We start from the raw sequence: 27847 nt of genomic DNA, 5'->3' as shown, positions 1-27847 counted from the left end.
TAAATCTTAAAAGAATTATTAACGGATACTAGCATCATTAGTTTATAATTTATTGGTAAACAGAATATTCAAATGGTTTCAAATGATCTTTTCATAAATCTCTCATTTGCAAAGGGAAAAATTTACCTTTACAATGGGAGATACAAGGATACTACTTTTGTTTAAGAGAGATACAGCAACCAAGAACAAATAACATACATAAAAGGGCAAGGAATAAGAGAGACCAGCTCTCTCATCTAATGTACAAGATTATAATATAGAACGTTGTCATTGCAACAATACAAGAAATAGGAATATGAGATGCAATATTTTTTTTGAAAAGATTAAACTCTATGTGTAGATGATATGGCTATGTGCCTAGAAATTCAGGAATAATCAAATGAAAAGCTATTTTAATCAATATGACAATTCAATAAGGGAGCCAGAAACATAACCAACAACTTAAAAATTAATTTTATACACATCACAAAATGTTAATAGAGAAAGATTGATTCACAAAGGAAGCATAAATTAACAAATGACACTCTGAATATGTGCAAGACTTGTTTGAAGGAAACTTCAATTATCCAGAAGGACACCATCATGATCCCAATGGGACAAGCCAATAATGTAAAGTTAACCATTCTTTCCAAATTATCCCATAATTTAATTCAATGCAACGTTAATCAAAGTTCAAGTTCTCAATGTCCTTATTTTAATTTTCCAAGTTTATTTTATCAGAAGACAAATTTAACAAAAATTGCCTATATATATTTGAACAGCATTAGGAATATGAAATTTATAAACATAAAGTTAACTTGTTGAAGTGTACATCTCAGTAGTTTTTAGTATTTACAGAGTTGCAATCATCATCAAAAATCTAAGTTTAAGACTTAGGATCTCAAGCAGAAACCTTGTATCCATTTTCAGCTTCATTTTTTAAATGATAGATTTATTGAGATATAATTCACATACCATAAATTTCATCTTTGTAATGTATTAATCCAGTGATTTTTAGTGTATGATAAAGCTGTGCATAGATTACCACTAATTCTAAAACATTTTCATCACCACAGAAAGAAACCTCAATTCCATTAGCAGTCACTCCCTATTTCTTCCTCCCTCCATCCCTGGCAACCACTAATCTATCCTCTGTCTCTATGGATTTGCCTATTCTGGACATCTCCCTATAAATGGAATAACAGTATGTGCCTTTTTGTGTCTGGCTTCTTTTGAAAAAGAAGAAATGGAAGAGTTTTGCCTGATATCAAAACATACTGTAAAATAACAGTACTAAAACAATGTAGAATTTTGATAGAAATAGCAAAACATATCCCTGGTGATTAGTGATGTTGAGCATCTTGTCATGTGTCTGTTGGCTATGTCTTCTTTGGAGAAATGTCTGTTCAGGTCTTCTGGTTGCCAGAGGGAAAGTATGTGGGATGATGGATGAAATAGATAAAGGGGATTTAGAGTACACTTATCCTGATGAGCACTGAGTAATATATAGAATTGTTGAATCATTATATTGTACACCTGAAACTAATATAGCACTATATGCTAAATATACTTGAAGAAAGAAAGTCTATAATGAATCTCCATTCTCTCTCTCTCTTTCACACACACACACACACACACACACACACACACACAGACCGCCACTTAATGCTTGATAATGGTGGCATTGCAAGCCAATAGGAGAGAATGTTAATAATTGATGTTAGGACAAATAAAGGCAAACATGGAAGAAACAAATTTAGAGCCTTCTCTCATATCACACACAAATTTGAATTGCTATTAGATTAAATACTTAAATGTAAAAAAAACTTCAGGGAAATACTATTATTATTAAAGTGACAAAACTTTCCTTCACAAGATGTAAAACACAGAAGACATATATAAAAGGTTGATAAAATTGAAAATACCAAAATTCAAATGTCTATAATAAACTACAGTCCAACAAATAAAATAAATGTTCATACAGTCATACTGACAAGAATGAACAATAGAAGAATAAAGAAATACATGGAGGAAAAGAGATAAACCTTCTTTACAGAAGAATTTCAAATAATAAATATAGTTTATTTTCTTAGTTTCAGGAGGTGGAACTTAATTTCCTTTCCCTTAAGTATAAGCTGGATTAGTGATTTGCTTTTAAAAAATAGAGAATGGAAAGGGAAAAATAATGACTTTACAGTGGAGAAATCTGGCTGACATCATCTTAAGTGAGTAATGAAGACTAACATCACTATTAGTAAGTCATGTGGATATCATGTATCCCCAACATGATGTTGTAAGAAGGGAAATTCACTTCCAAGGTATTCTTCAAATCCATAACTCCAGTCAAATCATGAGAAAATAATAGACAAACCCAAATTAAGAATATTCTACAAAATACAGGTAAGTACTCACCCAAAGTGTCAACGTCATGAAAAATAAAGACTGAGAAATTGTCACAGATTGGAGGTGACAAAGGAAACATGATGACCAAGTGCATCAGAGTGTCCTGGATGAGATCTGGGACCAGGAAATGACATTATTAGAAAATCTGGTGAAATCTGAATAAAATCTGTAACTTAGTACTATCATACCAATGTTAATTTCTTATTTTGACAAATGCACAATGATTATATAAGATATTAACATCAGGAGAAGCTGGGTGAAGAGTATACAGGAACTCTTTGTTCTATCTTTGCAACTTTTCTGTAAATCTAAAATTATCTCAATATTTAAAAATGTTTAAAATCTTGATAATAAATGGAAAATCCCGACCACAAATAAAGACAATAATACAATGACAGAATGGAAAGAATATTTTATATATATAAACTGAAATACATAAAGAGCTCCTACAAATCAATAACAGAAAGGCAAACAATCTGGTTTGCCTGGACAAAGAATATGAAATGGAATACAAACAGAAGGAGAAATTCCTACGACCAATATTTTTATGAGAAGACTCTAAATAATCAGAAAAATGCAAATCAAAACAAAGAGACATGGCATATGCCAACATAGACATCAAAAAATTAAAAGGAATGCTAATAATGGGGACTGAGGGGCGTGGGAATTTACTTTATAGAGCTTATGGGAATTAAAATTGGTGCATTTTTTAAATTATTTTTTTATTTTATTAAAAAATTTTTTATTGGAGTTCAATTTGCCAACATATAACATAACACCCAGTGCTCATCCCAAGTGCCCCCCTCAGTGCCCATCCTCCCACCCACCTCCCTTTCCACCACCCCTTGTTCGTTTCCCAGAATTAGGTGTCTCTCATGTTTTGTCTTCATTTGGGGAATATAAAAATTAGTGAAAGGGAATAAAGGGAAAGGAGAGAAAATGAGTGAAAATATCAGTGAGGGTGACTAAACATGGTGCAACATTTTTTGAGGACAATTTGGCAACATCTATCAAGTTTAAGCTTGGGATATTCTTTATTGAACAAATCAACCATTGGGAAAACATTCTAGAGAAATACTCTCACTCATGCACAAGTATATGTGTACAAGGATGCTAGTTGAAAGTTTGGGTCAGAAAATTATAAACACTCTAAATGTCCACAAAGGAAAATATTCAGAAAAATTAATAATAATATAAAGGCCTAAAAAGGAGAATTGAAAATAAATAAGTGCATGGATATATGAAATACCATGTGTCTCTAAAAGGGAGGAAAGAGATAGATGGTAAATGATAGATAATAAATAGATAAATATACATAAATGATAGATCCATAATAGGTGTGTGTTTATTGCCTTCTCTTCCTTTAACATGATTATTGTCCCTGTGATTTCAGAAATATAAGCAACACAAAGAGGGATGGGTGGTAGAAATAACATACTTATCTTATATAAAGCTTATTTCTTTACTAAGATATGAAATTTGTTAACTCCAAAAAGACCGGTGTCTCCTTGTCTTTAATGATCTTGAAATAGAAAGAATATATCATCATTATTTTCACTTTAAATAAAATCAAAGATACTTTGCATCCTGAGTGATGCTGGAAGAAAGCTAGTGCTTTTGTGTATCTGTTTGGCATTTGTGTGGATATATACTCATTGTTTTGCATGGGTGTGTCTCCGTGTACATATCTGGTACTTTGTGTCTGTAAAATGTGTGTGTGTGTGTGTCAAAGTTTATTTGTGTGTCTGTGTTTTAAAGAGGCGCTGCTTTTTACCTGTCCAAGAATTGTACAAATCCTCTGCTATCCTTCTTTCCTCGGTCCCCTATCTCCACCATGACAGCTGCATTGGCATATGAATGTGTATGCTCTGGCCAGATTATTCTGTCCAAGTGGCAATGTTAATTTTTTTGAGCAGGTATGTTCCAAACTCTACCAAGGGGAAAAGGGAAAGAATGTTTTCATGCCCTATTTACAGCCATTATCCAGGCCAGGCTCAATTTAAAATATTTTATTCTCCCTAAAAATCAGGAAAACAATCTTTGTCAGATAATGTACCTCACTTAGAGCTTCAAAAGATATAGCCATTAAGTCCATACCAGGGGATATTATTCAGCAATAGAATGGCCCCAACATCTGATATTGACTGCCACATGAATAAACCTCAAAAACATCATATTCAGTGGAAGAAGTCGAATGCCAAAGACCACATACTCTGATTCCACTTACACTAAATGTCCAGAAATGACAAATTTATAGAAACAGAAAGTAGATTAGTGTTGCTTGTGGCTCAGGGGCGAGAGCAGCGATTATTTGCAAGTGAGCATGATAGATCTTTTGGAGTGATAAAAATATTCTAAGACTGGATGTGGTGATATTTGCACAGCTTTTAAATTTACTAGAAATCACTGTGCACTGAAAATGGGTAAATGTGATGCTATGTAAACTATACCTCAATAAAGCAGTTAAAGATATTGATAAAATCTTAGAAGAGTCAGACTACGCTGAATTTACATTGCTAGGGTCTATATGGTACTCAGTGCCTCAATGAGGCCTACAACTAGACTATATCCTCTATTCACCCAATGAGAGTTGCTGTGATTTCACATTTAATCGGTTATTCACTCATCCACTGGAAAGTGCTCAAGGCAGCAGTGGCAGCTGGTTGCCTTCAGCCATGGGCACATGGAAGCTCTTGCTTCAGTCCCTTACATGTACCAATCAATATACAACCAAACAACTGAAAACAAATAACAACCATCAGTTATCAATACACAAAGAGGCTTGGACAAGGTAGGCAAAAGCATGGTTCAGAATAATCATTCATATTATTATTGGGCAAAGAGCAAGCCCAGTTAGAATTGTCCAATTTATAAATCAAATAACAAGCAGGAGCATCAATAAAACTAAAGACTAAACATCTTGCAAAAGAAAGATAGGGAAAAATATATGGATTATTGTAATAGATCCCATATCCTGGCCACAGAGGCAGAACCATGTTGAGCCAATCTCTTCTTCACCTTTTGGCCATGCTCACTGATGCAGGGATAGGAACATAACCAGGCTACCTCTACCTGAGAGTAGAAGCAGAAGATAGAAAGACTGCTGATGGCATTGTGCCTCTGAAGTCAGCTTCAACCCTGACTCTCCTACAATTAGGTTATGTGAACCAATACATTTCCTATTTGTACTTAAACTGGTTTGAGTGGGATTTCCATCAGTTGTAACCAGAACATTTTCTGATATAAACTCACATTGGAAAAAGAATCATAGAGGAGAACAGGGATTCAATGAAATAGAAGTTGAAGAAGAGACATAGTACTTCAAAGAAGCAATAAAGCCACAGAATGGGATGTAAGGGAAGCTAGCAGACTAAAAAGACGGCAGAGAAACCTAAACCTGCCTCAAAACTAAAAATTCAAACTAGAAACAGCAAAAAGTAGAACTGGCCATGTAGGAAATTGTATCAGGAATATGGAGTTCAGGCTTGAGGGTGAAAAATCATGGAGAAAAATCACACAAGGATTAATAAAACCACTTTTTTTTTTTTGAGACAAAAAAGATGGCCTGCCCTGCAGAGTGAAGGGATCCATAGATTCCAAAAGAAGAAGCGATGGAGCCATCACCGACATTTACACAACAGCATGCAAAAGAAACAACAACTTACAAAGGAAAACAAACTAGACCAACCTCAGAATAGTATAGAACTACATATATGATCACAGAAGATACAAGAATATGCACCAAAAATTCTATACCAAGCATCATCTACAGACAAAAAGGTATAATGGAATTTAAAATGACATGGGAAGCATTGATCATATACTCTTTGAATTTCTTTGTCTTGTATTTATAACTGGCTAACTGAAACTGTGCTATATTTGAATGTGGATACACACCTAGTAGTTGTAGCCTAACACCAATCAGCTGTGTGAAGTCAATACTGGAATGTCCTCTGGTGTGTGAATGTCTTCAGGGATCTATGCCATAAGGAAACAGGTGAGAGGCAAATGTATATGAATGTAGACCAAAAACGATCTAAAAGTCTGAGCTAGACAAATTTAAGGAACAAAGAAATTTCAAAGGCATTAGGCCACAGAACTTACCTACTCATCTACCATCTCTGCTCATGGGCTATTTAAGAGCTTGACCTAACTGACCATTTTTGACACCAGGAGGGGAAGAGCTAAACACTTTAAGCCCCTGTTCCAGCTCAGTCATGTGAGGCCTTGGCAGCCTGTGGTTGTCTAATAGTTCCAGAGCAAATAACTAGAGATCCGGATTTGTCCCTCAACCCCTTCCCAGTTGAATAATTATGGAATCCAGAAATGGCTATGTGTCAAGACTAGATTTGAAGAAATGGGTGGGAAATATCAGAAAGGGAGACAGAACATGGAAGACTCCTAACTCTGGGAAACGAACTAGGGGTGGTGGAAGGGGAGGAGGGCGGGGGGTGGGGATGACTGGGTGGTGGGCACTGAGGGGGGCACTTGATGGGATGAGCACTGGGTGTTATTCTGTATGTTGGCAAATTGAACACCAATAAAAAATAAATTTATTATTAAAAGAATAAAAAAAGTAAAAGAAAAGAAAAGAAAAAAAAAAGAAAAACAAGAATTCCCCAAGATTGTGGAACTCCAACCAAAGGAGTACCCTGCCTTAAAAAATAGGACAAGTAGAATGAAATAGTAGTTGGGGCCTTATTATGATTTCAACAATTTGTATCCCAATAAATATACCTGTGCTCCAAAAGCCTGGCTGTACAAAGAGCTCCATTTTGTCCACTTTAGGCAGATTTGGAAGAGAACTGGAAATCTGTGGTCCCACCCTGACCAGGGCTACAATTATAGAAGTCCTAATGGAGATATGATCAAATATGTCAGGAAATCTAAAATAAATGCTCCCCAACTAAAGAATTTACTTCAAAGTGTAACCTAGCCCAAAAGAAAGAGAAGGAGAAAAGAGCAAAAAGAAAAGAACTCACAAATGGAGAAGCTATGGCATTAAAAGGGTACAGAAACTCTTGACTCCATTTAAATATACTATTATATGTAAACAGATGTCTGTGTACAATATATAGATATGTATGGTATATTACTACACAAATATATAAATATATATTTATAACATATATAAATATATATTTTATAATATATAAATATCTATTTATAACATATATAAATATATATTTTATAATATAAAATATATATTTATATTTATTAATATGCACGATTAATATATAATTACATAGATTCATCATAGTCTAAATAATTATAGTATCTTGATTACAAACATGATGTATCTGTATAGTTCTTAAATGAAAAGATAAATAATGTAAAAAAATTTTTTTTAATTTATTTATGACAGTCACACAGAGAGAGAGAGAGAGAGAGAGAGAGAGGCAGAGACACAGGCAGAGGGAGAAGCAGGCTCCATGAACCGGGAGCCCGACGTGGGATTCGATCCCGGGTCTCCAGGATCGCACCCTGGGCCAAAGGCAGGCGCCAAACCGCTGCGCCACCCAGGGATCCCCAAAAAATTTATCTTTAAGACAGAAATATAACTCAGAGGACATTTGAAAATAATGAGAAATGGGGCTAGAGGTGGAAGAAATAAGTTGCTAATTTTCATGCTTTAATTGTGAGAAAATAGAAACTTCTTGGTTTCTTTTTTTTTAAAGATTTTTATATATTTATTTGAGAGAGAGAGAGTGCATGCATGAGCAGGGTTGGGGGAGGAGCACAGGGAGAGGCAGACACCCTGCTGAGCAGGGACCCCAAAGTGTGCTCAATCTCAGGACCCTGAGATCATGACCTGAGCTCAAGGCAGATGCTTAACCAACTAAGCCCCCAGGTGCCTCGGAAACTTCTTGGTTTCTGAAGTTGTTACAGTGGTGTTGGTGTTGGGATCATTGATTTTAATAACCAAACTCCTATTTAGTAATACCACAGATTTTTTATGAACTAAATGGTTGTCACTCTCCTGGAAAGTAAAATGATATAATGTATCAAAGGTCTGAAATACTTTTATAAACTTTGATTCTGAAATTCTATTTTTGGAATTTTCCTAAGAGAAAATAACATGTGTACACAGTTATACACAATCAGATGTACAATAATTTGTATCCAATGCTATTTACAGCACCAGTATGTGTATGTGCAAGAGGTCATTCAAATCCTGTACAATCAGGAGGGTGCCAGTGTAAGTTATGATTCCAGCCAGGATACTTCTGAGTGTGAAAGGCAGTGCTGTTAATAACTACACCAGGAGGACAGGTGCCAACAGGGATGGTGCCAGACACCAGCATGTACTACAAAGTACCATAGACATATATGTTACCTTTATAGTCTATAGTCGGGGAAAAATGAGTTACTTCAAAATCTATTTAAATTTTAAGAAAAAACATAAGGGCAATGAACAAAAAGAATGCAAGATTTGGGGGGTCCTCCAGCTTATATAGGCTGAGATGCTGCCATTCTAGCATTGCAGGACTAGAGCAACTTGGAAGGCAATTTGCCTGGTTGCCTTTCATGACTCACCTGCTCACAATCTGCTGCAAGACCCCATGACTCCTTCATGATTCTCTGCTATCCATCTAAGGCTCTTTTCATCCAGAGTTTTCTTAACTTTTAGGGCATCAGACAATGTAATGGTATCTTAACCACACAAGGAATTAAACATCCAATAAAAGAAAAGCTACCCACTAATAGGAGGCCATTCCTTCACATACATATCAGGTAATGCACCAAAAATGACTACATACAGAGAAAAGCTCTTACAGAGTTTTGTCCCAAGTGTTTAGAGGCTCAGAAGATTGTCTCAATTAGCCAAGCTTGCCTGAAAGATAAAGGATCAGGGAGGCTCTTAGAGAAGGGATATTGAGGTAGAGTCTTGAAGGAAGTCTTCAGATGCTTGGATTTCAAGAAATCTTAGTGTATTTGATGCATGAAATGTAAGTTGAGAGCAAAAGAGAAGATTCTATCTAGAAAGGGCAGATTAGGAGGTGCATGCATCTTTCCACTCTACCATCTCACACGATAATTCTCAGGTTCCAAGCACGGCACCTAACAAAATCACCTCTGCTTATGTCAGAGGTACTAAGTGTTTGCTGGGCAAAGAACCACTTGTGTTTCATTAGATCTCCATGTGCACAGACTCCTTCAGCATAGATGACAATACCAGACACACAACTACTCCAAACCACATTTGTCCTAACTCTGATGTGCCCAGGTGAAAAAAATGTATTTCAGATGCAGCTGCTAGGAGATCAAGGGGTGAGGACTGCTCTTCCACCTCCCTCGTCTGCCCAATGAGAAGGGAAATTAGCAAAAGTTTTATTCAAGTGGGAACATTCTGAACTCTTTCCAGTATTAGCAGACACAGTGAGGCTGGCCTACGGGAGTGGTGTTAATAGCAGTGGGTTGTGGAAGATCTCTGAGAGGATCGGCATTTAGAAAATAATCTCCTTTTTTTAAATAATAAATTTATTTTTTATTGGTGTTCAATTTGCCAACATACAGAATAACACCCAGTGCTCATCCCATTAAAAAAAAAAAAAAAGTATTTGCAAAATAGTACCTTCACCCCAATGTTCAACAGAGACTTGACAGTCCTCAGCCAGCATAAAGTGTATAGATGGGCTGCCTTTTGAATGAGAGGTCGAACAGAATGGCAAATAAAGTCCAATATTTAGGATGCACATCTATGGAAATAACATAAATGACTAGGTTCATTCCCATCAGAAAATAACCAAGCCAAAGTTTCAACCAATATGATTATTTTTTTAAACCAGCATATCAGTGCTTTTGTATTGAAAAAGACTATGCTCCTTCTCAAGCATTTATACACTTACTTTAAGGAAACATTATTAGTCAAAATACTTGTGCAATTCCTTTTTTGGAATTATCTTCATTACTAACGTAGGAGCCACATTAGAAACCTTTTTTATAACAGTGCAATCCAAAAAAAAAAAAAAAAAAAGTTCTCAACCTCGAAATATTGCCTCTCCTCATTTCTCATGTTGTTTACCACACTTGTCTCTTATTAGAAGTGTTAGTTACTGGCATGGATAAACTCATCCCTAAAACAGACTTCTTGGCCTCTGTGAAACCATTAAATAGTTAATAGTAGGTTTATACAAAAACTACCATGGGCTCTGAATGAATCATTTCGTATATAAATTTTGGTGTTTTTGTTAAAAAAAAATCAGTTTCATAACTTTCTAGTATTTTATTATGGATATGTGAAAAATTGATGTTAAGTATCATACAGCAAAACCAAAACAATACACTTGGTAGTACTTGACAATGAAAAAAAAAAAAAGAAAATAATCTCCTTACAGTTGGTTTCGACAAAGGAACTCAACAGTAACATTATTGTAACTGCTGAAGTTGTAGCTAATATACAGATCTAAGGCTGATTTTTCTTCTCTGCCTTGAATCCACTTGTTACCAAAACATGAAATGGGCAGAATTCAGGGGCTTAATAACCATAAATCAATTTTACTTTGTTTCCCACTGCCTCTTCAGAGTTTGCTCAGTGGGAGAACTGACCCTAGATGAAAACTCACTCAGTGAATTGCTTTCTGATCTCTCATAGATCATATAAGATCCTAAAAACATTTAAAAATTCTGTATTTAGAATCTCCACTCAGAAATTAAAATTCTGGTCCCTTAAAATAATCTAGATGTTGTGCCCAAGATTGCGAATCTGAGAAACCCCCGAGGAGCCAACACCGATGCAACCGCACGAGGGTTTATTTGCAAGCTCGAGCTTGGGTCCAAGTATACCCGACACAGCGGAGCAGGGACTTGGACCCTGAGGTGGGTTACAGCTGGGTTTTTATGGGCTGGTCTAGGGTATTTCCAGAAGGGGTGAAGGAATTTTTTTTTTTTTCTCATTCCGATATGAGGGAAAGGGTGGGGGAGTTTCTTAAGCTCTGTTTTCATTCCGATATGGGACTTTCTGTCAAGGACGTTCTGCGGTCTTTCTTGGAACTGACTTGGGCTATAGGCCGCAGCTATTTACTTTTACTTATCTAGGGGCTTAAAATGGCTGCCAGAGGTCTTATCTCTTTCGGCCTCCACACTAGATTCCAAACCTGATTCAGTCTTCCCGGCTTCCCTATTTAGGGCCTTCTGCAATCTTTCCCTTCTACCTCTCCTTCTGTCTACTAGCCTGGTTGCTGACCTACATTTGCTTTGCCCTGGCAGATTGTGTGAACTGCCTCATTACTAAGCAGCTGCCTTAACCTGTCAGGTAGCAGCCTGTGTCCTGCCCTTTGCCTTCTTGGTCCACTTTGTCTCTATCTATAGGTGATAGGTACTGTGCTGTCAAGAGTTTCACTGACATCCTCTCTCTTGATCTGAGATTAAGGGGATGTACCTTCCACCCTACACCCTTGCTCACAGCCCATTAACAGCTCTCTGAAAATCAGTCCAATCTAAAATAAACTCCCTTTGATGCCCAGCAACTGAATCTTTTTATACTCTCAATGTCGGTGAAGAGTTTAAGAATCATGTAACTGGTTTTTACTTATTTCCTTCAAAAATTTTCATTTTGGTTTAACACCTCATTACTTGAATATAGTTCAAGGACCCTGCAGCATTGCCTGGGAGCTTATTAGAAACAGAGAATCTCAGGCCCCTGTCCCAGACCTACAAAATCAAAATCTGCATTTTAGCAAGATTTCCAGGCAATTTGTGTGCACATTAAATTTTGAAAAGTGCTGCTTTAGGAACTCTTCAACTGTTTTTTGGTGTCTCAGTCAAAACTTCCTACTTAATATTCTGTTAACACATTTATGGTTCAATATCCTAATGTAGCTTTGTGTGTTCTATTTTCAGAAAGGAAGAATGCTTTGCAAGTCTATATCTCAAACCATCTAAAGAACTAAAGTAAATGTCTTTCTATTGAATGCAAATTGTCCTCTGTTACTTCCAATTCAACAAAACCAAAACCAAAGTCATCATTTTCCCCCAAATTTGACACTCTTCCTGACTCTTCTTACCTATAAATCTACCCATTCCTTAAGACCTGATAAAGGTCAATATCCTCCAAGACTTTTTTTTTTTTTAGATTTTATGTATTCATTCATGAGAGACACACAGAGAGAGGCAGAGACACAGGCAGAGGGAAGAGCAAGCTCCCTGCAGGGAGCCCAATCCAGGACTCGATCCCAGGACCCAGGGATCATGACCTGAGCCAAAGGCTCAACCACTGAGCCACCCAGGTGCCCCTCCTCCAAGACTTTTCTTGATCATTTCAGCCCACACTGATGACTCCCCAGTCTCAACTTACACACACCATATCATCCTTTAGCACTTATTATATCCTGCTATTTTTCACTTAAGTTACACTGTCCTGAATTGGTATTTAATTTTTTATCCATTCAATAATATTTATCGAGCACTTATTATGTGCCAGTCCATGTTCTAGAAGCTGGAGATATAGTGAAAAACAAAACAGATTGATGTTCTGCCCTCGTGAAATGCATATTCTTGGGGAAGAAAGAGACACAAAAAAAAAAAAAACAGATAAAGAGATAAATATATAATCTTATAATGATGACTATCAAATTGAAATCATGAGTCCCAACCTCTCCCTTTCAATGCAGTCAAATAGTCAACTCTGCTCAGTATCTTCACTTGACATGCATCTCTAATTTAACATATCTCAAACTTTTGATTTTCATCCTAAGACTCTCTTTCCCTGTGTCCTCTGTCTCAATAAATGGCATCTACATTCCATAGTCCTCTTTCTGTCCACTCGACTTCTACTCTATCACCAAATCCTGGTAACTCTGCTTCTAAACATATCCAAAACACCACCATATCTCCCCAACCTCCTCTACTGCATCTCTGACCAATAGTTCCCTTGTGCTGTGATTGTAACCACCTGTCAGATCTCCTGCTTTCAGCTCCATCCCTCTACTATAGTAGTACTCAATGCAATAGCTCAAGCAATCCTTTTACAGGGTAAGTCTGAGCATCCCTTAGCTGAGACCCTCTGATGGCTTCCCACTGCATTAAGAATTAGATCCAGAGACCCTGCAGATTCTAAACTCCTTGTGACCACTGACATTCATCCTGTCTCTCTCCCCATGCCTTTCCTATTCTAGTCACTTTGACCTGCTTGATGTTCTCTGAACTACACAACAGGCTCCCTTCCCAGGGCTTTTACAATTGCTTGTACCACTCATCCCCCAAACACAGAGGAGACTGGCATTCTCACTTCCTTCAGATCTCTACTCAAATATCACCTCTTCCAAGTGGTCTTTCCTGATTACTTTCCCCAACAAGGCACTCCCTAACCTTTTCTCTTCTCCATGACATTTACCCATAGCATCCTCACCCTTCAACACAGAAACACACATTGATTCATTTATCTATTTGTTTACTGTCTATCTTCTCACTAAGATGTAATTACCCTAAAATGTAATTTCTATGGATGGCAAGAAATTTGTTGTTGTTGTTTTAAACTATTTCTTGCTGAGCCCCTAGATCAGTGCATAGAGAGTAGATATTCAGTAAATATATGCAGAGTAAGTGAAAGATATCTAAAGTACCTAAATTTGCAAATTATTGATTTTGCTTAATGACAACCCAAATTGTCCCTATAATTAGGTCATTGTTACTAACTTGCATTTTAAAATGCTTCCTTAGGTAGTATTTTATAGCTGGGAATTGGCCCTTGCCTATTCCAACAGGATGGCATCATGCACATGATACTGTCCATCATATGTGTGGCAATAAAAGAAAAATTTTAGAATAGTTGCTCTAAAACACAATTTCCAGTCTCGTTGTGCAGATTTTTTTTTTCTGGAGGCATTAGGTGACAAAGCAGGGAGCACGGCATTAAGAGGCTGTCCACTGACCTTCTCTGAGGAGCTGGGAAGATGTTGCCACACAGGGAGGGAAGAATGCACCCTGCTAGTACCTTTCCTGCAGCAGAGCAAAGATATGGGCATCTGTTTGATGGTGATATCCTCTTTACTCGACTCCAACTGTGAACTCTGACTACTCTTTAGACCCAGACAGGAGCTTTTAAGAAATGGCAGTATATAGCCACACCCCTAGAGATTCTGATTTAATTGCTTTGGGTAAACCTAGTCATTGACACTTCTTAAAAGCTTCCCTGGTGATTTTAATGTGCAGCCAAGGGGGCAGCCTCTGTTCTATAATTCTTGAGTGCTGATGCCATGGTAACATTGAAAGGAGGCACATTTCAGGAAGAGCCAAGTATGAGGCTCTTGGGGTGAGACCCAGGAACCACAGCTGGTCTCAGCCTCCTTGAAGAACTCCCAGCCCTGTGAAGGCTTCACAGCTGCATGCTCACATCCTAGTTAGAACACTGGCAACACTTTAGGGTTTGACAGCTCTAGAGATGTGGAGAACTTAGGAAGAGTCAAGAAAGAGTAGATGGAAAGATTTAAGGATTTGAAATATAAAATATATGAGCCAAAAGTAAAAAATTAGATTTATTTAGTCTGGAGAAGTAGAATTGGTAGAAGAAGAATTAGTAGAAACAGTTAATTGTTCAATAATCTTTAAGTGTATACATATATATCATATAAAGAAAATCTAGTATTAGTATTCAAAAATGTGTGAAATAGACACAAGAAAGGTTAATAATTTTTACCTGTACACACAGATACAGATACACACAGATTAATTACAGGCAGATACATAGCTGGATGCCATTCTAAGCTCTATATACACCTATGTGATATTCATTCATTTAACCCTTTTAACAACCTGATGAAATAGATACAACTATTATTCTTATTTTAGGAGGAGGACTCTGAGGCATTCAAAGGTTAAGTAACTTGCCTTTATTACCATATGGATCTGGAATTTATTTTTATTTAAATTTAATTAGCCAACTATAGTGTATTATTAGTTTCAGATGCAGAGTTCAGCAATTCATCAGTTGCATATAACACCTAGTGCTCATCACATCATGTGCCCTCCTTATGCCCATCACCCAATTATCCCATCCCCTCACCCACCAACCTTACAGCAACCCTTTGTTTGTTTCCCATAGTTAACTGTCTCTCATAGTTTGTCTCCCTCTTTTATTACTTCCCATTCAGTTTTCCCTCCCTTCCCCTATGACTATCTATGCTGTTTCTTATACCACATGATAATTGTCTTTCTTTGATTGACTTATTTCACTCAGCATAATTCCCTCCAGTTCCACCCACATCGATGTAAATGGTAAGAATTCATCCTTTCTAATGGCTGAGTAATTGAGTAATATTCCATTATATATATATATCACATCTGGAATTTAAACCTAAGTAGACTGGCTGCAGTATCAATGCTCTAAACCATTACTTTGAATTGTATATATATACATTCATATGTGTATATCTATATATATGTTATATACACTCTGTTTGAGTATATGAATGTATATATACATCTATCTAGATACATATGTATGCTATGTGTGAGTATACCCCCCGCAGATATATATATATATATATATATATATATATATATATAATGTCTTAAAGAACACATATGCACATTTTGCTTTACAAAAAAGATGCAGTTTCCTTTAAAGAATAAGCATACCTATTTAAACAATAATTTATAATATTGGGATTCAAAAATAAGTAAACAAGAATTTTGAAAAGAAAAACACTTCTGTTATCATGTGATAACCCATTATAAAGCCTTTGCAGTGAAAGTTTTGAGGCATATTAACTGGAAGGCCCAAGTAGTTCAATGGAAAGTCTTGTACATTTGTTCTGAGTTATTTTAGCATGTGATGGATAAATATGGTGAAAAATGTGTCTTTTGGGGATTTTCCTGAGGGACAGAAAACAAACATAAAAGACAGGCTTTTAAATATTAAGGCTCTGCAAGTCAGTGGCTCAATGGCTCATTGTTCTCTAATTGGCTAATTGGCAGGAGGGCAGAGGGGTTGTTGGTATTGGGGAGGGTGGCATGTTCTTGAGACTGCATGCACAACAGGACCATTAAAAAGTTTGAGTTCACATTTGTTTTGCTTTGCCTATTGCTATTTTAATAAATTAGGCAAGGTGCTTATTAAAGGATTGCCCAGGGAAGTAGGTGGAATATCATCTTTATAAATATCATCTAACATTTTCTTAGAAATAGGTCTAGGTTTAATGAAATGATCTTTTAAATCTTTTAAATCTTTTTATATGGTTATAAAAACTTTAATATTTTTTTATTTCCTATTGATTTACTTAAGAGAAAATTGAGAAACCTTTCCATGTTGGATTGAAATTCTTTAATTTCCTAAATATTTGTAATTTGGTAATTATTATTTTTAATTTTTAAATTTTTATTATTTTTTTTATTGGAGTTTGATTTGCCAACATATAGTATAACACCCAGTGCTCATCCTGTCAAGTGCCCCCCTCAGTGGAATGTAAACTTAACTGAAAGCTTAATTCAAAGTGAACTCACAACATAAACATTTGGTCAATTTAATTAGACAGTACTGAAATTTAATGAATGCATAACAATAATGAGCAAACATAAACTGAGGAAGAGAAGTGAAAGTCTCAGAAGGCTGAGAATGATGAATAAGTAGGAGGATGATACCACCCACACTGGCCCTTGTTTCATTGTCCTCAAGTTGTAGAGAATTAATGAAATATTTGAGTAGCAAAGATAAGAGACAAAGATACCAGTGAAATACTGCTGATGAAAGTCTTCTTGTGAAAGAGAAGCCACTCAACTTGGTTGATGCCTATTAAAGACCAAATTAGTCTATTTTTAAAACACAGAAGCTCCACAGAGCCATTCTTTCCCTAGGCTCATATTTTCCTTTGTCTAGTGGGATGTATGTTCTGAATGTAAATGAACTTTATAGATGCAGCTATGAAGTGACTCGTGAGCATCAGCAAGCATTTCTGTCCTGTCAGCTGGATTTCCTTCTGGGGCTGTGTCTGCCACCTCCCCTGACCTGCCCTATCCAGTCTCTTCTGCAGTTGGAGGTCTTTGGGGAAAAGAGAATTTTCCCCTCTGCAGTTTGCATCCTACCCATTCTTAAAGTTTCTGCTTTAAACCCTTCCCTGTTTACTTACCTGGTGGTGAATGGAGCTACAACTCTAGAACCCCCTCTTTACACTTGAAAAAAAACAAAAGTAGGTGCAACTCCTCTGCCCACCCACGCTGCTCCCCCTGGCACTGCCCAGGTCCTGTCATCAGAGGTAACCCTTCCATGCAGGAGGTACCATTAGATCATATCAGCTCCAGGAGAGAAAAATTGGCCAGGACTAGGAGGAATGGATGGAAAAATTCTCAAAGGCAGAGAACCTGTCTTCTTCATCTTCACATTTCCAGAGCTACCATCAGTGCCTGGCAGTCACAGATGTTCAATAATTTTGGTTTCACTGAACTTGAACTCCTTTTCTCCTTCCTCCCAATCTCACCCTCAGGATCAATGGCCCCATTGTGTATTTCTTATGAAATTACCATAAAAATATTTTATTTATAATGCCTAGCATGTGATTTGTTCCAGATTAACAAAATTTCCACAACTCAGATGCCTTAACTTAAAAAAAAGTTTTTAAGAGATAAGGTATGGTATTTAATTTGGAGTATAAGATATGATAATAAAGAAATGAGTTTTAAAACTGTATTAGTCAAAAATTGGTGATTACCAAAATGGCCTTCAATAATTGAATGGATAGAGGTGCCTGGGTGGTTCAGTTAGTAAAGCGTCTGACTCTTGGTTTCAGCTCAGGTTACGATCCCAGGGTCATGAGATTGAGTTCCACACTCACTGTGAAGTCCACTTGAGGTTCTCTCCCTCTGCCTTTCCTTTCCCCACCCTCTCAAATAAAAATAAATAAATAAATAAATAAAATCTTTAAAAATAGTTGAATGGATAAATAAATTGGGATATATTCACACATTGGAGTACTATTCAACAAAATAAACAGTCTACAACTCCACAGAAAAATATAAATATTGCAAATATAATTCAGAGAGTGAAGGCAGATACAAAAGAATAAAGTGTATGAGTTCATTTATATAAAGTACAAAGTCAACTGAACTAATCTATGTTATTAGAAGTCATGATAGTGGTTAACTTAGAGGCAGAGGTTCTCCATCAGGCATGATTTTGTCCTCAGGGCATATTTGGCAATGTCTGGAGATATATTTTTGGTTATCCCACAGGAAATGAGAGTTGTTACTGGCAGGTAGTGGGTAGAGACCAAGGATGGTGCTCAACGTCTTAAAATACGTTGGATAAAATACGTCTTAAAATACGTTGGATAAAATACGTCTTAAAATACGTTGGATAAAATACGTTGGATAGCCTCCAGCAGCAAAGAATTGTTCAGCCCAAAACATCAATAGTGCTGGGGTTGAGAAGCCCTATCTTAGTGGAATAATGGCTGAAAGCATGCACAAGAAAGCTTTTGGGGTCTGGTAATATCCTGTTTCTTATCTGCTTGCTGATTGCACAAGTGTGCTCAATGGGAAAATTCATCAAGCTATACACATACAGTATGTGTACTTTTCTATATGTACATTATCTTACAACAAAATGTTTTAAAATGTTAAAAAGCTACCTATGCTTTGGAAAACTTCGTTTAATAAAAATGTATTCTAGGACTCAAGGAGAGAATATATTAAGTAGCTATCAGCTTACATTAACCAAAGTCATCTAGATTTCATAGAAAACAGAAAAAAAAGAAAGTAACATGTTATAGAAAACCCTAAATGTTTAATGATAAGACAATTTAAAGCATTCACTCATCAAAATCTTACACAGAACATCAGGATTTAGGACACACTTTAAAATGGCAATGACAACTTCATAAAAATGAATCATGCACTAATAAAAAATGCATGAATGTTTTATTTACCAGAAAATCCTGCTTGATCTGTAGGTAGGAATCTGGCCAAGCCACTTAGAATCAGAATTTGTTGTGTCAGCATCTGCAGAAACCAAAGAAGAAAATCACTACTTTAAAATGCTTCAGTGCTTTGCATAGCCTTTTGTTGGGACCTCTCTTCAGTCTGCACAATTGGCAGCATCCCCTGCTCTGGAATTGTTAGTTCACAAACCCCCTTTATATGAACACCAGGCAGAGACTTAAGAAAGAGGTAGGCCACTTCAGATAGGCAGGTGACAGGTTTAAGAAGCAAGGGAACTTATTTACGAGGCTTGTCCTGGGTGGTCATGAGACTAGTAGCCCCCCCCACTTATTGCTGGAATCTTGAAAGTTTATATAGAGGCATGTATGGAGTTCAGTCATGTATAACAACTATCCAGAGGGTTTCAACACCACCTCATTATCTCAAGTCTGTGTCCTGTCCCTGAAAATGGCTCCAGTTGTAGGAATGGTGGGCAGAACTTACATTCCAAGGACAGGAAAGGGGGTGAGGAGCCTTCAATTGCCCACTTATATCTTGTGGGTCAGCCGGCGATCACATCCTCTTGATGACCTTCCCCAATAGTGATGAGATCCTTTGGCCAAAAAATGTACAATATTTTCACTGTATGAATTGTTTTTAACAGAATATTCTCAATGGAAAAGTCTACTGTGCTTGTCCTGCCCATGCCTCCCATTTGTACGTTGGGTGAGTTGAGAGCATGTAACTTGTTTTTTTTTGTTTTGTTTTGTTTTTTTTTTTAGTTCACATGTCTCCTGTCAAGCCTCATGTGGAAGGATGTAGGTCCCCAAATCATGGACTCTAATACAGATGGAAAGAGGTCTTGGGAAGAAGTAAGTGTATTTTACATGTTGAAGAAACATGAGTAATTGTCGCCAGAAGATGAACTGTAGCAGATTACTGACAAAAATGGCCAGAGTTACTTTCTTCCCTCTATCTAGACTTCGATGGCACTATGACTTTGTGGTTTTTCCTTATGAATATGGAGTCCAATTCACCACTGCTTTGAATCTGGACTGGACTTGAGGCTTGTTTTGATTAACAGAGTGTAGGGAAAGTGAAGCCATCCCAGTTTGGAGCTTAATGCTCAAGAGGTTTTGCACACTGTGCTCAATTTATTGGAGTCATGCCCCTGCCATGTGAGTAAGCCTGGGCTCGTCACCTGGATAAATAGAAACTACATAGACTAGAGATAGGCCATCCGAGGTGAGGCCATCCTAGATCAGCTGGATCCAGCCAATTTAGGGAATGCTCACAGATATATTCCAATGCACAGGACACACTGTATCTCATTGCCTCAAATGTGAGAATTCAGCTGCTATGATGTTCCCAACTGGTCGTTATTCATTGTTCTGTAGATTCTGTCATAACCACAGACACCAGAGCAATTCATTCATTAGTTATTCTAGTTGCATCATTTGAAACATGGAAGATCACTAGGAAAAAGGGTCAATTCAAAACAAGTTTCATACTTTGGATGCTTTAGTGTTGGGATTTCTGGATAACTTATTTTTTTACCATGTTTTATCCTTGAAGCATACCAGAGCTCTTTTCTCCTGAAAGTGAAGGAAGGAGGTTTTGGCCAATTTTACACTGTCACATGTTATGGAATGACACACATTATAACAAATACTCTCATTTTAATGGAAAATAAAATAAGAAGAAAAAAATGAAGAAAGATATTAATGCTTGAATAATAAGTATAGAGAATTGAGAGATAATGGACAAAAGAATACTATTTCCTTTAATCTTACTTAATAAGCTTTGTCTTCTAGCCCTTTGATTTTCTCTGGCTGACTGTGGATGTGCTTGACTTGAATGTATTTACCCTAAAAAATAATGAAGACTAAGAGGTGAACATGGTGCATGAGCGGGAAATCCAGTGGAAAGAATTGATAGGGCTTAATAACCCTCCAGGAGGTGAAGAGTGTATAGGTTCCTTCTGTTAAAACACTGGTTTTGTGATGGGTAATTCACCAAATCATCCTGGTGAGTAAATCACTCAAGAATCAAGAAATGAATTATAATAGATCCATAGGATGGAATAATCTGCAACTGTTGAATAGTGACAGGGTGAGTGTATATAACATTTTGCCAAGTGAAAAATATTTCTAGTGGTGTATTATATGATCATTTTCATAATATATATGTATGTTGTATATATAACAAAATACTACTAGTGGGATCTCCAAAGACAGATAATTTGAGTGCATTTTTCCCTTTATTTTTTTTTTTAATTTTTATTTATTTATGATAGTCACAGAGAGAGAGAGAGGCAGAGACACAGGCAGAGGGAGAAGCAGGCTCCATGCACCGGGAGCCTGATGTGGGACTCGATCCTGGGTCTCCAGGATCGTGCCCTGGGCCAAAGGCAGGCGCCAAACCACTGCGCCACCCAGGGATCCCGCATTTTTCCCTTTAATGTTTCTTTATGTTTTACAGGCTTCCAGTGTTAGAATGTATTACTTTTGTAATTATAAAATATAAAAATAAAAATGTAAAATGTATCAATTAACCTATTGATAATCATGCTGACATAATATTTGCAACCAGAAAAAATGATTTTCTAGCTTCTTATGATGTGTCTCTCTTGAATGAATTTTGAAATCAGTATCGTAGTTTGATGGAGGATATTCTTTGGAGGGCTGCCAGGTCAAAGCTAAACTAAATAATCCTGACATCTACAGAGTAAACACTCTATGTCAGATCCTGTTCTAAGTATTTTAATAGCCTTCACTCATGGGCTACTCACAATATCCTATGAGGTAATTACTACTGCTACTGTTTTACACATCAAACAATTGAAGCATGGAGATTTTAAGTTAAGACATGGTGGAGTCAGATTCCAGGGTTCTTGCTCTTGACAACTATTACAGTTCTCTTCTGTCTTGTAAGGCAGGCCATTCCAGGTATCACTCATCTGAAAAGGAAAGACTTCTTAGAGAAGAAAGTAGAACTGTGAATGCAGAGCTGAAGTAGCTGCAAGAAGGTCTTGATGGTCTTCTCTTTATTCATGGAGGAATTCACCTGAGTTTTCAGGACAGCATCTGCCATAGAGAAGCTGAATGGAGATGTGGGAAAGAAGAGACCCCAGGACAATCTTTGTCTTACAAGGATCACCTTTGTAAGGGTTAGGATACAATTCAGGTAACCAAATTGATATCTTAGGGCATGCTGCCCACATGATATTGGTTGTATGCTAACACAAAAATTCTGTACTTTGATAAGATTGTACTTTGATAAGTCATTGCATTAGGAAAAGTTAAGAGGTCTGTTGCAGGACTTCACAGAGCCTTTATTATGCTCATGTACATTTTAGTATCTATGGGGGTAGATATAGTGTGCGCCATTGCACAACTTTGTTCAACCATAAATATCGTTTCATTGAGCATCTTCTATTGGCCTCCCAAATTAGTGTTCTGTGGAATAAAATTTGAGAAACACTAGCCTCAAATAATGGTACTCTCAATGTTATTTACAATTTCCCCTAGTCTTCAGTGATTTTTTAAAAAATGTCCAAATCTTATCTCAAGTGTCCCCAGAAATATGAGAAAGGGATTTAAATTCCTGTTTGGATATGTTTATTAGAAAAAGAGTAGCTATCTTCTGAAGACAACATGGTGGAAGTAGTCATGAGCTCCAAGGGGAAATAAACCTTGGTTATGGAATAGAAAGTGTCTAAAACTTCACCAAGTCCACCAAGGGCTCTCTCTACATGTACAGTAAAATTTAGGTGTATTGTTAATGAAGCAGTGTTTCCTTCTAGTAATGCTAATTGAGCTTTATCTGTTGAATTACAGAACTTCCTATGTAATACATATGGTTACTACATAAGCATATGGAAGAGCATATCATCAATGACTTGACTCAAATGACATGATGACCATGGCATGGGAATTATGCTATATTCTCATTTTTCATGTGGCAAAAAAGAGAGATACCTTTACATAACTCAAAAGTCAGTGCAGAAAGCCCCTTCCAGAGTTTGCCTCCTGCACATGCTCATTTTCAAAAATACTGTAGAGTATGTATTAGGTAGAGTTATAAGGTCATAAATGGAAAGAAGTTGAACATTTCTGCTAGAAAGAGACACCAGACAAATGATGATGAGCATTACTGTGCTTGCTAATATAACTGATAAATATTCCAAAGCATTTTATGAATGCCTTGGAATTGCAACTCTGTCTTATTTTCAAAATGGTGGACAAGGAACAAGAATAGTGAAGGAAACCCATAGAAAATCACTGAGATAAACTGTTAGATGACCTTTGATTTACAATCCATTTCATTAAGTAAGGATATTCTAAATTATCCAGCCCCCAGCTAACCTGCTTCCTGAATGAGCCCAGCAAGATCAGCTGAGCTAACCTAGTCCCAAAGAACCATGTAGCCAACCCATAGAATGATGAGCTAGCAAGTGCTTATTGTTTTAAGTTGCTAAGTTTTGAGGTGGTTTGTTACATAGCAAAACCTAACCGATACAGTGTTCTTGGCAGTGAGGATCTGGAGTCTTTCCCTTGATGATCTGACTTCACTTTGGCTCTTAATGTCCTGACAGAACCTCTGAATTTCAGCCGAATCCCACATCAGGTCCCTGGCCTTGGCAAACTACCTTATATCCCTTGTGTGGGAATGATACAGAGGTACTGCCTACCTTCTCCCAACAGTGACCTCTGCAGGCTTGCTGGCTGTCAACAATCAGTACCTTCCACATTCTTTCACAGGGAGTATGGAGGCATTTGGGGATTTCTTCTATGCTGTGTGATAGCCAAGGGACTGTGGGGTTCCATCTCCTATTCTTTCTTACCTTAAATCTGACATGGTCCCACTCCTATTTGGCAGCAGCTACTCTGTGTTGCCAGATGGGAGCCACGTGGGGCTGTCTCCTTTCAGAGTTCCTGATGAGCTGTGGAAATAAATGAAGACCATACAAATAAGAAAGTCATCATTGCTTATGTTTGGTAGAGTCAAAAGCAGGTAGGGGAGTAGGAAAGCTTTATAACAAAATGAAAAGGAAGGTGTTAGGTATGATCTGATTGGAGGTTGTTGGCATAGGACTCTGAATCAGTCTAACCAGAAGTGGGGCATCTTCTGTGATTGGTTTGGAAAGTATATTTGGCTTTCTCTGTTTGATCCTTACTTGGAAGTCAGGGCAAAAAATTATAGAGTTGGCAATTATTAACAAAGTGCTAATGGTTCTGGGCCAATTGCTAGAGAGGTTGTGTATTCACTCCTGGACTGATTGCTGCAGAAATTGTGAGTCAGCATTCTATTGTCATATATGGACTGGCCATTTTCCTTTGCATATTCAGTCTCCCAGTCTCCTTTTTGGTCATTCTATCATTCTTGCACGTGGTAGATTGCCCAATTCAGGGAAGGCTACAAATCTGGATCTTTATTGTGGGGATGGTTCAGTTGTCTCCATGGTCAACCATATTGCAAGATCATCTTGAACTTTTTGTTGCTGTGTTGTCATGTTGATTATCTGTCAAGAGAGCATCTATGTAGTAGGATTTACAATTCTGGATAGAATGTCAGAGACCAACATCATGATCACTGACAAAACCAAGAATAACTAATAGTCCCTATAAGACACCTACAAGAACCAGGAACCCCAATTTCCCAAGCCAGGTCAAGTAAACAAATTCTATAGGCCATGAAGATCAAACTTAAATAACTAAGTAGTTTTTCCCTTAAGGCAATGTATTGCCTGTTCTATTTTACCTGTTTCACTAATCTAAATACAGCAAGAAGTATTAACAATGGCACAGAAACCACCATGACTAGCCAGCAAAAAATCTAGAGCAATACAATTATTCATCGTCACTTGTGCTACTGAGTTGAGATTGGTCTGTACATCGTCTAGAGTGGAGGAGGTGGTATTATTAATAACTTCTGCCAAAGTTAATGATAATTTCTTATAGTACTTTCTGCTTATAAGATTTCCCCATTGGGAACACCTGCTCTGATAGTTCACATGAACAACTGGTTAGTGATTTCTCAGTTGGAGTGCCTGGATAATCAAGGGTGGGATCATCAGGGAATTTTCCAAGTTTGTGATTTCTAGAAATAGGGTCTCTGTATACAGATGAGTCTTGGCATAGTATTGGTAAAGTGCGTGAAGTAGGAGTCTGAGGCAAACAAGACCAGGCATCCTGGCTGCAAAAGAAGCAGCATCCAGTAGAGGGCACATGGAGACACAGGAGAAAGGAGTCGCTCTTGGTGGAAGATGAGAAGGTCTTAGATTAGCCCAGTTACAGTTTGATCTCTACTAACTTCTTCCAGGTGGCAAGTGATTGGCCCATCACCCCATGAAAGTTGTTGAATTCAAATATCTTGTAATAATTGGTTCTTTTTCTGTGAGAGAAGAGCGTTACCAAATTCACGTGTTGATTTATTTAAGGTTATTTGTCTATTTAGATGCAAATGACGTCAGCTGCCATTCCTTATTAAGACTGAAATTCTCTCGAGGTTTCTATCATGATGATCTGGTGATGGGTGGCATATAGAGCAATCAGTAAGACTCAGGGCAGTGGCTACTGTTTGAGATAACCTTTTTTTTAAAACAGACAAACAAACTTATTTATTCACAGAGACACAGAGAGAGAGAGAGAGAGAGGCAGAGACACAGGCAGAAGGAGACGCAGGCACCATGCAGAGAGCCTGAGGTGGGACTCATCCAAGGTCTCCCGGATCACGCCTGGGCTGCAGGCAGCGCTAAATCCCTGCGCCACGGGGGTTGCCCTGTTTGAGATAATCTAAGAATAGAATTAGGAGTATGTTCTGACCTAAAAATTATAATAAAGAGGAATGAAAAGAGGAAAAGGACCATTATGGGTCTGTAGGGTCTGTAGAAAATGGGTCTGTAGAAAATGAGAAGAATGGTTATGAGCAAACAGATGAATAATAAAACAGGAATTCTTGTCTCATGTCTTAGGCATGGTTATCCATATCCTAGGTCAACTGCATATTCCACAGACCTTGAGCCAGCTACTTACTTACAAAAGTTGCTTATTAGTCGATCTCTGAATACTTGAAATATGAGGTCCTTTACTGGACTAGTCCGCCAACTATGTGGAATTCTGAATTGTGAAACATGAACCCAAGGATTGACTTCCAGGAGTTTCACTGCTATATTTGTTGCTAATAGTACACGATAAGGTCCATTCCAATGAAGTTCAAAAGTAGTTTTTTCTCTGATGTTTCTTCTAATAGATGAAATTTTCTGGTTTAGGAATGTCAGGAGGCTGGGCACCGGGGTGGCTCAGTGGTTGAGCCTTTGGCTCAAGTCGTGATCCCAGAGTCTTAGGATCGAGTCCCACATCAGGCTCCCCACAGGGAGATTGCTTCTCCCTCTGCCTAGGTCTCTGCCTTCCTCTGTGTCTCTCATGAATAAATAAGTAAAATCTTAAAAAAAAAAAAAAAAGAATGTCAGGAGGCTGAGGCTATTTAAGATTTTGTGGGAAGGCAGACTTGACCTTTTGATGATGGGTTTGAATACATGAATCCCTGGCAATATTTTGCCAATTCTGCAAGAAGCAGTGCAGACTATCAGAGGTGAAATCCTTAAATGTGTGGATCTTGCAGTTACCAGATCATAGGGGGATAACTGTTGTGTTCCTCAGGGAGTGAACAATATGGCCACAATCTTCTATGGCCACAATCTTCTAAGTTTCATCTTTTCTTTATGTTCATGGTTGAATTATGGTCTAAATAAGTTTTGTTGGAAATGTTTTGGGTATGGCTTTTAGTAGACTTTGCCCTAACTTTGGGGTCTTTTTTGACACTTGGGCTTATTATAAAAGAGGGACTCTGGAGATCCCTTCCCGTGTTGTTCAATCAGTTTTTGCCATCCAGGATTTAGCATCTGAAGTTTTGACCAACATGTGTGTAAGTTGATATAGTTCTGGCAACCCTGGAACATGTGCAATGAAAAGCAGGCTAAATTCTATGACTAGCAGCTGGCTGCCTCTTTAGGGAAATTCTGAATTATAACTGTGAATTCAGCTCAGATCCAAGGTATACCTGACTCATGAGAGGGATAGAGTTTTAGAAGCAACCAGCATTTGGGGGTCCTAGGAAATCAGTAGGAAAAGATAAGGGGATCTGGACAAAGGAAAGAAGAGAGAGAAGTTACCAGAAATGGAAGGAAAGAGATCAGAAGGATAAGAGGGATGAGGGAGCGCTAGATATAAAGAGGCAACTGGAGGACAAAGAGGGAGAATTTACTCAGGAAATGAGTCTAGTTTGTCATTGCTTAAGACTGTCAGGTTGCTCATTAACTTTGTCCAAAGAATCTTTTAGTGAAGGAATTTTTCCATCAGAATTTCATTTAGAGGGATCCCTGGATGGCTCAGTGGTTTAGTGTCTGCTTTCGGCCCAGGGCGTGGTCCTGGAGACCTGGGATCGAGTCCCGCATCAGGCTCCCTGCGTGGAGCCTGCTTATCTCTCTGCCTGTGTCTCTGCTTCTCTCTCTCTCTCTGTCTCTCATGAATAAATAAATAAAATCTTTTTAAAAAAGAATTTCATTTAGAGGCCTCTGCATATCAACACAAATGTTGCCTATTAAATCTTA

At 37.5% G+C, this 27847-nt stretch overlaps 1 long non-coding RNA gene across 5 annotated transcripts in view; it reads right to left on the bottom strand.

Moving 5' to 3' along the window:
- Positions 1 to 437: 437 nt before the first annotated feature.
- The window catches only part of LOC140614221 (uncharacterized), a 28079-nt gene continuing 669 nt past the window's right edge, over positions 438 to 27847 (bottom strand). Inside the window, exons 2-7 of one of the 5 annotated variants that reach the window (XR_012015134.1) lie at positions 24080 to 24178; positions 22025 to 22192; positions 19242 to 19314; positions 7120 to 7235; positions 2392 to 2496; positions 438 to 1391 (exon numbers count right to left, since the gene is read on the bottom strand). This is a non-coding gene — a long non-coding RNA (uncharacterized lncRNA). Of the gene's footprint in view, positions 2497 to 7119; positions 7236 to 19241; positions 19315 to 22024; positions 22193 to 24079; positions 24179 to 27847 lie in introns of all 5 variants that reach the window. The other 4 variants (XR_012015132.1, XR_012015136.1, XR_012015133.1 and 1 more) reach the window with 4 other exon arrangements.

Source organism: Canis lupus, chromosome 22 (assembly GCF_048164855.1).
Source record: "Canis lupus baileyi chromosome 22, mCanLup2.hap1, whole genome shotgun sequence".
Classification (NCBI taxonomy): domain Eukaryota; kingdom Metazoa; phylum Chordata; class Mammalia; order Carnivora; family Canidae; genus Canis; species Canis lupus.
The sequence above is the reverse complement of the archived record's forward strand: the minus strand, read 5'-3'. Positions and strand labels throughout refer to the sequence as shown.